Source organism: Festucalex cinctus, chromosome 12, assembly GCF_051991245.1.
Source record: "Festucalex cinctus isolate MCC-2025b chromosome 12, RoL_Fcin_1.0, whole genome shotgun sequence".
In the NCBI taxonomy this organism is placed as follows: domain Eukaryota; kingdom Metazoa; phylum Chordata; class Actinopteri; order Syngnathiformes; family Syngnathidae; genus Festucalex; species Festucalex cinctus.
The window spans coordinates 13,150,361-13,162,903 of record NC_135422.1 but is presented as its reverse complement, the minus strand read 5'-3'; the positions used below and the strand labels follow the sequence as shown (position 1 = coordinate 13,162,903).

The 12,543-nt window shown below is 38.4% G+C and overlaps 1 long non-coding RNA gene across 2 annotated transcripts in view; it reads left to right on the top strand.

Moving 5' to 3' along the window:
• LOC144031301 (uncharacterized) overlaps positions 1-7,711 on the top strand; it is a 169,324-nt gene extending 161,613 nt beyond the window's left edge. For both annotated transcript variants that reach the window (XR_013287491.1, XR_013287490.1), the window contains one exon: positions 7,531-7,711. This is a non-coding gene — a long non-coding RNA (uncharacterized LOC144031301). The remainder of the gene's footprint in view (positions 1-7,530) is intronic.
• Positions 7,712-12,543: the final 4,832 nt, after the last annotated feature.

Genomic DNA, 12,543 nt, shown 5'->3' with positions numbered 1-12,543 from the left:
CTGATGTAAAAAAATAAAAATAAATAAAAATGCCAACACAGAAATAATACAGAATGTCTCACACTATCTGCATTTTACTGCCGATGATCTTTCTGTCCTCATCACAAACACACAATTTCTCCCTGAGGACCTATAGTTGTCCAACAAGGTGCCCGATATAAAATAAACGGAATTCATCACCAAATGATTTGATAAATTTTCTTTTCAAGACTTAATAAAAAATGTAGTAAATTTACAGGCACATTTCAGCCGTTTCTCAATTTGAATTCTTGTTTGTTCTTTCATCCTTGTGATCTCATGAAATACCGTCAGATGTGGCCCAACTATTGTTCCAGTTGAAAGTATGAATAAACCAAGACACATGGAAAACAGGATGTTGTTCTTGCTAGTTTAAACCAAGGATGCATTGGTTGGATACTTGTGAAGGCTTGGCTTGGAAAATATCCCTGTATGCATCTTGTGCTACTATCACGGAAATAACTCAGAGTAGGAGGTTGTAAATAAGTGCACAGCCGTTCCAATTTACAAACAAGAGTCACGTTCTTAGGAAGACCATACTTGGCGATTACCCTGCGTTCTTCATTTCGAGAATCGGCCATTATAACCATGTTCAACCCTGTTCAATGCAAATTGTATTAGGTCCCGTTCTGAATAGACTGAGATAGCATTGTTCAACATATGTTCCTCCGTGTAGTGTCTTGTCTTGTCTCTGAGTTGAGAGGTGATTAATGTAAGCCACATTATACTTTCACGTTTTCATGTTGAGATTCTTGAGATGTAGGGGACAAGAAGTAACACCTCATCAAACTACTCAGGAAAAACTTAATGAAATATCACAATGAAGTATTTGTACTTCATTAGTTCCCATCAAACAGCCAACACTTGTAAAAGAAGACAACAGAAATATCACCTGCTAGTTTATGAGTGACAAAATGGTCAACAGGAAACTAAAACAAAAAGACAACAATAGCAGCAACAACTCCTTCTGGCGCTTGATTACACAAATAGGCATTTGTGTTGATTGGCACAAAGTTTTCTTGTTTTTCTTCCCCCCGACTTCCCCTCACCGTCCCCTCATCCCATATCTGCTGCCTTCCGTCTTCATTCCCTCCTCTGTCTCTGTTCAAAGCGCTCTTTGCTGTCACGGCACCAACATCTGACAAAATGTCGTCTGCGTCTAACACCTTGCGGTAAGAGAGAAAGTTCACCGGTGGAGGCATCCTATTATGCCCGTGTAGTGCTTACTTGCACTTTGACAGCTGTAGTTACATCCAATCCGCCTCGTAGAGGCCTCCCGGTGGGACGGCGACAACCCAACTATTTGTAACTCCAAACAAAGCACTCACGCTGTGTTTTCTCCCCGGCTCCCACTCTGCATTAAGTGCATTGGAGTGACTCGGTAACAGTCGCGGCGTCAAGGGCTTTTATCGCTGTAATTTTGCAGCCATGCATCGGGTGAGACAAGAGGTCGGCGGCAGACAACAACCGGCGACACCGAAGTGCACTTCCCCCGGGCTGACACTGACAAGCCAATCATGGATGAATCAATCAAACGGAACAACTCGCTCATGTGGGGCACAAAACGAGTGAGGGGTGACGCACTGGTCAGTCCTAGAGGTGGGAGTCATAGTCGCAAATTGGAATGTGTCCATTTATAATTTGTATATAGTTGCATCAAGTCCAAAACTTACATTCTCTAACCAAGGTTGTCTGCACTTGGTTCATTAAAACAAAGTAACAGCTTTTTATTTACGTTAAAATTAGCTTATTGGAAAATGAACACATCCATCTAAAATGTGACCATTATTTGTCAATGATCTCTTTCAAGAATTACAGGACTAATCAAGGTCATCACTATTTGGTTCATTAAAACAAAGTAATCGCTTTTTTTAAATGTTTACTTTAGAATGAAACGTACGTTAATGAAAAATATAAACATCTTAAAAAGTCTGTTATTGTCGGTTATTGGCTCCCAAAAATGTTTTCTTTATCCAAGATTGTCTGCTTGCTTCAATAAAACAAAGTAACATTTGTTTTTGTTTTTATATCAGAATTCATGGTGAATTTACAAAACTGATTTTAACACGCGTATATTTTTTTTCTTGTCAATCGACTGCACTGATATTGTCCAAGTTTGTCTGCACTTTGTTCATTAAAACAAAGTAATAGCTTTTTTTTTTTTTACGCTGACATCAGCATCAATGGCTAATCCATATATCCATCAAAAATGTTTTCTTGATTTTCAATCATCTGTTCCAAGATTTACATAAAGTATCCAAGTTCATCAGCACTTGATTAATTAAAACAAAATGCTGGCTTTTGTTTTTATCTTAAAATAAGCATGAATCGCCGTTTAATAGCAAATTATCACATCTATCTAAAATTTATAATTTATTGTCAATTGGCTTCTCTAAAAATTATCTTCATTATTCAACATTATCTGCTCTTGGTACATTAAAACGAAATAGCCGCTTCTATGTTAAAATTAGCATTGCAAATTTACAAAAGTGATTCTAACACCTTATTTTAAATATTTTCCTTTATTATTTATTATTTTTATAGGTACTGTGGTAACCGGCACTTGTTTGTTAAAACAAAGTAACATACATTACACAGCACAACGTAATCATACATATTTATTGGTTCTTTTAGCTACGCCGTATTAAAAACATCACTTCCTGCAGCGAATCAAATCGATGTTTTTATTCGATTTTGTTTACGGGGAGATATCCTGAAGACTGTTAAGACTGTCCAACATGCGAGGCCTCACATCTGCATTCAGTCGGCGGCGATGGTCCTGGGAAGAGACAGAAATGGCGAGGAAGAAGAGCGGGGGATAAAATGTCACCGTTGATGGACGGCAAAGGTCCATCCGCCGGCCAAGCGTGGAGATGAAGGGAGAAGATGGGAAAAAGTCACCAGGAAAAAAAGCAAGGGATTATGGAAAAAAGAGGGGCTGGAGTTGTTGTAACACAACAGACGAGATGAAGAGAATATGCGGTGAAAGGTGAAGAGGTTCAGGTAGATTTCAGTAGCAGGCAGGAGGGGAGAGGAATGAGGAGGGTGTGTTGGAAAAGGTTAAGAGAGATTTTAGTTGGATGTTTTTTTTTTATTCCTTCCCGACTTGTTTTAATGGGGACTTAAAGTCACCGTGTGGTTTCCCTGGCAACCGAAATGTGCTGTCGGACTCGCGGCGGGACGTTGTTATCTGTGCACAATTATCCCTCTGTGACTATAGGGGAAATGTGCGTGTGCGTGCATGTGTGTTTGACTGAGTGACAGCATTTGACTAAAAGACATCACTAATGTACTGTGGGCGTGTGTGTCTGTCTTGGAATGGTTTCAATGGGTAAATATTAGTGTTGTTCCGATATCGATCCCGATACCCAGCTTTGCAGTATCAGCCGATGCCGATACCATACCGATACCTATGTTTTTTTTCTTTCCTCAACATGAATAAGCTGACCTGCTATTGGTTCAGAGCATACAAGGGCCAATAGGATATCTTAGATTGGCATTTAGTGAGCATGTCACATATCAGTGAATGTAGTGCACGAGCACGACACAAGATGCTGCATCCAAAATCCTATATTAGTGTTGGAATTAATGGTATCGGCATGTTACTTGTGAGTACTCACTGATACCGATACCACTGTTTTAATGCAGTATCGGCGCCTCTGCCGATACCAGTATCGGTATCGGAACAACATTAGTAAATATGTGTGTAAACTGGAGGCAAATATTTTGAACTTTGGGATTTAGAAAATGTGAATCGTAATAATAAATGAGGTGCCTTGAATGATATGAACATGATGAAGTTGGATTGGTTTGAATCAGTCAAATAATATTGAGGGAGGAGTGAATAATGTAGATTATGTCCTGTGTGCTAATACTATATGGGAATTTTTTAGGGTTAAAAATTGGGAATTTTCCATTTGGGCAAAAGAAATGGTGAATGAATCGAATGATTTAAAGTTCAAATGGAAATGATGTAAGCGTGTAGTGTTTTGAGTGGTTAATAATGTTTGAGGGAAGTTGGGCTTCATTGGGAATGAAGGGTGACGTGTGAAAAATGTTGAATTGCAGAAAAACTGAATATTTTGAATGAAAATAAATACTAGCCCCCATCGCATAAATTTTTGGAATATGTTGAAATTGGAATGATACAAATTGGATGAATTATTTGGAAGTAGATGTATGACAAAAAGTGGGAGGAATAAAATAAGGTTAGGTTTCCGGCCTTCCGCCTGAACACAATAACTAAGAATAACATTGAAAAAGCAAAGAAAATAAAAAAAAATTTTAGTTTAGTTTGTGTTGATTTCCATTTTCTATTCCATTAATTTGCGACTACTTTAATAGCACTCGTAAAAAAAAAAAAAAACATTTTGACCCAAGTTTTGATTATCTGTACCTCCCATAAAAGAGTTTAAACTCCTATTCATCATGTTTGGCCTCAATTTGTCAGGATATTTACCAAACATTAAACACTTTGAACAAGGCAAATGCTGAGAACATGATAAACGTTTACAATTTTAATTGCACTTCACATAAAAGGGGTGAATGTGTTGTGGTTATTTTTGTTTCCACTTTTGGGCCCTAATTACCCAACAAACAACATAATTATTGTATTGGTGATAGATTTTAATTTACTTTTACTTTTACGGCAACTCTGGTTGCCATTTATCCTCCAAGGTTTGCAAAGGTTATTTATCTTTTGTTGGCAATAAACTTTTGTTGGCGATCATTTTCATTGTGTTTGTGTGTGTGGCGTTCGACAGTGGTGAGAAGTAACAAAAGTTAGTGTGCTTAAGTAGATTTTTCAGGTATCTGAGTACAGTATTTCTTTTTTTTTAAATGGACATCTGTACTTTCTTGACCTTACTTTGTCAAAATAGGCACATTGCTATGTTTTTCAAAGTCTGCAGATGATGACGTTGATGTAAAAAAAATAATAATAATAAAAATTAAAATAAAAAAAAAAAGGTGTAAATATAGAGCGGACAATTAATTGGTCTGGCCCCTGGCTTGTTTTTTTTTTTTTTTTTTTTTTTTTAACACACTTTAGCTCAATGGTGTCCAAACTATGGCCTGGGGGCCATTTGCGGCCCGCCAAACGTTTCTTGGCGGCCCGCGGCATATACTAAAATTAATTTTTCAATGCTGTTTAAAAAATATTTTTTTTTAAAAATGGTGGATTAAATGTTTCTAGCAAAGACACACACATTTACAGCTAATAATTTGGTTTCAGAGATACGAATGGTTTTATCCACTTGTTGCTTAGTGTCAAGGTCCCATTGGTGAAAACATCACATTAAATTAATTGTTCTTAAGTGTGGTCAGTTTACTACAGATTGTTCTTGTTGTGGATCAGAATGTCAAGTTGGGATTCAGATGCTGCTCAGTGGCGAGGCATATCTAATATAGTGGCACACAGGGGTCACTATTTGCCTTGTACATTATATCAACAATTTATAATTGCTTTATCGATTTTTACCATGTTTAATACATAAGTTAAAAAAAAAATACAAAATCAAAGTGGCCCTTGCAGCTTTCTATTTTTCTGCATGTGGTCCTCAGAGGAAAAAGTTTGGACACCCCTGCTTTACTACTTCGACTTAAGTAGGCCTATACACAGTGTGCCACCTCTGGTGGAGAGCATTAAATGCCCTATTATGGGTGTACGTGTGTATTGGATTGTGTGTGTGTGTGTGTGTCGGAATCTGCCTCATTTGTCATCACACATGCGTTTGTGTGTGTGTAAGGCTGTGAATCTGTCCCTCGACCGCCGCCGTCGCTACGGCTGTACAATGCGCGTGAATCATGGTCGGCAAGCGAGCCCATAAAGGCCCCCCGAGCTGTTAGCGGCGATGGCTTTTGGGAATGATCACAGCCTGTGCGGTGGCTGCCGCGCTTCCATCTCGCCGAGTTGGCCGGGCGTACGGTCACGGCTGACGGCGGCCCCGATGGCCGTCACGTCAGCGGCGATGATTGAACGTATGAAATATGGGCTCTTTGTCCGTGCTGTTGGACGGGGTGGAGGTTAGAGGAAGAGGTCAGGGGAAGGGTGAAGGCAAAAGGAAAATTGCCTGTTTGGAAAGAAAGCCTCTCTCTGCCTACATATTTTTTTTCTCCTTTTCCTCACAGTGAAAGATATTTGTCAGATCTGCTGTGAGGGTTAATAATGCATGACTATATAATGATTCCGGCTCTTTTTTTTTTTTAAGCTAAGGTTTTAGGATGGACGATGCTCCCAAAAAAGTATAAATACGTTCTATTTTAAATTGTCCCAAAGACGCATTTGTATGTTTTTTTTGTTGTTGTCTTTTATGCTAGAGCATACAGAAGGCTTTAATATAGCCCCTGAACTGAAGAGAATGGTTGAAGCAATGGTAGTTATCACAAAAACGGCCAACAGATGGCAGCAGAGTATAAGAGATCAATCAGGGACATGTTGCAACAAGTTCTTTTTACCAGTGTTTTCTACAGTTTTGTGAATAATGCTGAAACTTAGCTATACTCTAATGCTAATTGCTGTAAAACGAAATTGGATAGAAATATACTTTTTTTCCTGATGAAAGAAGAGACTCTAATATTTCTTTTGGTAGGTTCCATGTTTTTATAGCAGTAGAACACAAAATTCTGTGGGCCTTGCAAAATCAGTCAAAATCCAGTAAAACAGCCGGGAGTGAAGGGGGTTGCTTCCTTCAGTGAAAAGTGCTGGGATTGAATGAGATAAAGGGAGGCATGACAAGTGTGGGGGTCTGCAACATGTGGCTCTTCTGTGACTTTGGAAAATACACATTTGACATTTATAGTAAACTGCATCCAAAGTAAATGGGAGAAGCTTTATCATCAACAAGATGGCCCAAACAAAGGAATTCATCAGATGGAAAAAGTGGAAGGTCTTAGACTGTCCAAATCCATCACCAGACCTTAATCCAATAGAGCATGCATTTTACCTTATGAAGAGGACGCTGCAAGGAGATTCATTGAAAAGCAAGCTTCAACTGTCTTTTTTTTTTTTAAGAGGTCAAAATGTTTTGGGTTCCTTGTAGCACTTTATTTAATTCATAAATGCCCACAATCCCCGAATAATAATAATTACACATGATTTCGCATTTATATGTATGCACATTTTGTAACTGGACTGACCTTAGAATGATGATTTAGTTGTTTTTGTTTCAGCCCTATCTAAAAAAGACAGAATTTAAGAAAAATGCATCTTTATGGGAAGAGACTCCCCTCCCAGACGTGCAGTAAACACTGCCACTGAAAGAGAGGCTCCATTATTATTGCCAAGTCAATCATTCATAAGTAGGATGCAAGCAAGCCAGGGCAGTCTGCTTATCAGTGTAGTTACTACACTGCAAATAAGGCTCAACAGTGCCCCCAACAGGAGGGAGGGCGTTAACTCCACTTCTTTATCTAGTCCTTCGTGCGAGTCCTCTTTTTTGGGGGGCATAATGGGGGAGATTTATCAGGAGTATGATCGGCTCGTAAAAATGAAATGTTCTGCCGCCTCTACAGGATCTGCTGAAGGATATACGAGGCTGGAGGGGATTAAGGTGAACCCCAAGCTGGCCCCCGTCCAAACTAGTCTTTGCCAAGGTTAGACTATCCTCTGGCCTTTATGCGCACGCACACACACGCACAGCCTTCGGCATCATCTTGCCCAAAAACAAGGTAGAGGTTAGTTCTTCTTTCTTTATTGTACCTGCAAATAAATGTTTGAGATACATTTTCTTCATAAAAATGTACATTTTCAGCAATTATTTTTAATTAATTCAATTTTCAAGATAGTCATGTATTGTCCAGAAAATATGCATGTTTTTTTTCGGGGGGGGGCTTCGATAAATCTCGAGATACTCTAAAAGGTTTTCAATGTTCATGGTAAAGTTGCAGTCCTTTGCAAATAAAATTACAGGCATTTTCTAGAAAGATGCCTCCTTATAATTAAAAAAATAAATAAAATAAAAAATCTGTTGTTGAAAAAACAAGTATAGATATTTTTAGACAGGAGTTCCTTTATTTTCAAGAAAAAAATCATTTTTTGCCACAAAAAGTTGTTTTTTTTATAAAACAAGTTATTTTAAAATGGAAATTTAAATGTAAAAAAAAAAGCCATATTTTCTAGAAAACGTCATAATTTTATGCAAATAAAATCGTATATATTTGTCTATTGTCTAGATTTTCTTGATTAAATAAACTTGTACATTTTAACGGTAAAAGTGGCAATCTTATGTGTATAAAGTCATATGTTTTCAACAAAATAAATCTAGATGCTCTAGATAATGTATATTTACCGGAAAAGTATTTTAAACTCAGAATTGGATGCGAATAAGTAATTTTTAAGCATTCTATATTTTCTAGTTAATAATTTTTTTTTGAAGAAAGTCATATTTTCTTTCTTACCTCTTCTTGAGAAAATATTTTATAGTAATATATATTCTATGTATATTTTCAAGCAAAAACACTAATATTTTATAGATAAAAAGCATATTTTCCAGAAAAAAACGTAACCTTATCTGAATGAAATGCAGTAACGCGAACACAGCAGACAGTCAGCTCCATCCATCACTGGAGGGCTTCACGGGGCCCGTGGGTGCCCCCTGGCAAGTTCAAACCAGCAATCCCAGCACTGGCAGAACACAAAGAAGGTGACCCCAAACCACAGCAAGCAGAAGGGTAATAATAATAATCATCATCATCCCTCTGGGTGTATCCAAGCGCCTGGGTGGAGATGGCAAGGGCGGGCGGCGCCGTTAGAGGCATCCTCCTTTTTACCGTATGGATTTCTCATCCGGCATCTTAAAATACACGTGTGTGCACGTATGTGTAGCAGCCCAGTCAACGAGGGCAATGGGGTCAAGATCACAGGAATAAGTATCCAGATTGTAAACCCTTCAGGGTATGTAAAGAAATAAAATGTGGAAGATCGGGTGGGGCGAGGGCTGGGGGGGTGTTGTTATAATTATTCTTGTGAATCTCATCTATGAAAAACCATGCAAATTCTCAGAACAATTTAAAAGGAAACTAAATGATGAATTGAGTAATTGTTTTCACATTTCAATTAATTAATTCATATTAATTATTAGGGATGTAACGATATCCAAACATCGCGATACGATATCACGATATGAAGGTCACAATACGATAATTATCACGATATTGTGGGGGCGTTGCCGATATTTAAAAAAGATTACAATATTGTAAAAAAAAAAAAGAGCTCATACTAAAAAAAAAAAATGCCGTATTGTGCTTTTGTACATAACAGCAATGCATATAAACCACCTACAATCTCTAATAACAACAGTGAGGCAACAGTGAGGCTCTTACTTGCTAATGCAAGCACACATTGATCGCTTCACAAGCAAATTAGGCTCCCCTTCATCTGACAATTAGCATAGATTTAAACATAGGAGGCCAAAACATCCCTCATGAAAATTAAATTACACTAATAAAACAGCCACTAGAGGGTGCTATAACTGCACAAATGGAAATCAACCTGACTTTTTTAACAGATGTGTTCCTTTTAAATATTGTGAACATGACGACGACGATATTGTGGCTGTTTTAATATCACGATATTGCCCTTATCGTGACATCCCTATTAATTATGTATGCTCGACCTAAAAAGATGAGCGGGAGGTGTGACTGTATTGACTGCCAGCTAAAGCTGTGAGAGTGGCCAAATATTGAATGTGTCTTCAAATGTCTGAGATCATCACTATTAGAAGCCATTGATTGTCACGTTTGTTGTCACCTACAGGTTGGAGGATGTTCTCACCCTGTGAGGTCAAAGTCAGTGCAGGCATGTAACCATAATGCAAGTGTCCGCACCTATTTCCAGAGCCTCACTGAAATATATAAACATGTAAACATTTGCATTCCAGTGCATGTAAAGCAGAAGGAGACAATAAAGGCTAATTAAGTGTTAAAAGCTGATTGAGAGGCTGCTGTGTGACAAAGATTTATTTATTTATTTTCAAAAATTGTTCAATTCTTTAATTCTTTTTAAGTGAAGTGACGACAAATGTTGCAAAAATGTGAATTATTTAATCGTTAAGAACTGTTTTTTGTTTTTCTTAATTTTTGTGCAATTTCTTTTCCTTGAAGCATTTACTCTATTTTAATATTGGTCACTCTTGATGTTGGTACAGTACTTGAATTTTTTTTTTTTTTTTTTTTTGTAATATGTTTGAGAACGACTGCTGTATAGCGCTATTTTTCATATATATATTAGGAAAAAAAAGAGGGGAAAAAACCCATTCATTTCAATGGAGCAAGTTAATTCACAATATGAGGACGATCGGGGAACTAATTATAAATGAGTGGGGGTTTTTTCTGTGTTTGTTTTGTTGACTCTGGCCTTTTATAAACAAACAATTCCCTCTTTGACGGCAGCCTTTCTCAGCCGGAAGCACGGCGGCGGTGTCGCCGCCTTGTGTCGCAAGTGACAGAAGTGGTTCATCGCCGTCAGGTCGTCTTTGTCTCGGCAGACTAATTACGGAGTAATGGCTGTCAATGATGTCAGGGAATTGATGCAGCACGACACATGCTAACGGCGCTCAGGGGTCTCACGGAGCCTCGCTCTCCGTCGCTAACTCAATGTGCTACTTATTTATAGAGCGCGGGAAGGGGCCTGAGAGCGCTCAGATTTATGATCCCCTCTAAAAAAAAAGGAAAAAGAAAATGCAATTAGTTTCAAGTTCACGGAAGCGCCTCAATATGATGATGTCATCTGTTGTGCTGATGAAGGAGAGATTAAAGATGAATTCGCATCCTGCAGCTGACGTACACCTCCTCCAAGCAAAATTTAAGCTTGTTGCGCCAATAATATAGATAAAGTGACTAAGAAAATTATGCATCTATGTGGCCGTTTTATAACTCTTAAACAACAAATGCTTAAACACAAACGGAGTTTGATTTAGTGTGTTTGTGTATTTTTTTCAAATACATTTTTCACATATTTTCATATTTATGTTTTGGGAGAGAGGGGCCTATCATCATTATTCAAAGAAAATTTCAACTATTTGCTGTTTTTGAACTCAGGCCAAAGCAAACATACTGGAAACTTTGTGTTGTTGCTGTTAAGTCACTGCTGTGTGTTCACAATTCTGATTCGCCCCCGAAGCAGCTACTAATCGCCGGTGTAGTCGAGTTTGCTAACATTTTTAATTGTTATTAAAAGCCCAAACATGAGTTTAATGCTCAAACTCAGTTGTTCATGTAATGTGTATCATGTGTAACATAGGTTTGTGATTGTGTACATGCTAGCTTGAAGCTCGGTTTTGACATGTCATGATTGTCTTGGTTTATTGTGCTTGGCTGCCATCATCTGGCATCTATACACAATTACAACAGCTGTCATACATGTCTTAATTCATGAGTCATATTCTGACATATTGGAAAAATGGCAAGCCAAGCGGAACAAAGCTTAGCCTTGCTAAATGCAGTTAGCTAACCCTTACTGCGCTATGCTAACTTTTAACCAGTCTGTGGGTAAACATTTTTGCACCCCATTGCAGAAACGTGAATGATATATTTATCCTTCCCACAATGTACAAATATTTCCAAATATTTCATTTCATTTTTTATGTCTTCTTGTTCAAGGTAATATGAGTGATGGTGATGATTTGTGAGTGCCACAACATAAATGTTGACATGCAAGATAGAATACAGGGTCAAGTTCAAGTCACGTATACAAAAGCAAAATAAAAGTGTGTTTTTGGGGGGTTGAAACAAAAGCTAACTACCAGCTTTTTTATTTGATGTTTTTGGTTCATCAGGTATTTTGCAGCTTCATGACAGGGGGACCCCAAGATGACCCCCATTAAACTGGTCCAGCACGTTTTTTTAATTAGCAGGAACCGGCGCGAAACGACGTGACGCCTTCATATTAATGGAGCTTTAATTGAGGTCGTTGGCGGGTCCCCCGTTGAGGCTTTCAACCTCTAAAATGGCTGACGTGCCCGCAAAAGGGTGGTGGGAGCAGGAGAAGACCCCCAATATCCCACGTCACCAACGGTGCGCCATTTGAAAGATGACAGCCATCTCCCGTAATTCATGACCTCGTTGACAGGTCCCTGCAGGGCGAGCGTGTGTGCGTGCTTTCTACATCATGCTTAATTACACCTTGTGCTAACTGACTTGTGAGGACACTGCAGCCAGTCCTTGAACGTGGATCTATCTGATTGTATTGCGTGTAAAAAGGTGGCTGCACATGTACTTTAAAAGTGAAGGTCAACTGCGACAGGATAATTAATGTCGCCCGCTTTTCACAAAATGTTGAATCACAGACTGTAACCGCTCCCTCTGGAGGATCTCTTGTCCAATTTAATTTAGGCCACAGAGCAAGGAAATGGGAAAGAAAAACGCAAAGAGCCATGATGTCTTCTCACTTGTGCCTGTTGTATAAGTCGCATAGGCCTAGGAAAGTACTTTACACGGAGTATAAATTAGTCATACAATAACAGAGTATTTAGGAAATGCAGATGACTAACATTAAAGGCCTTTCACAGCCTCTGTAACCATGTTATT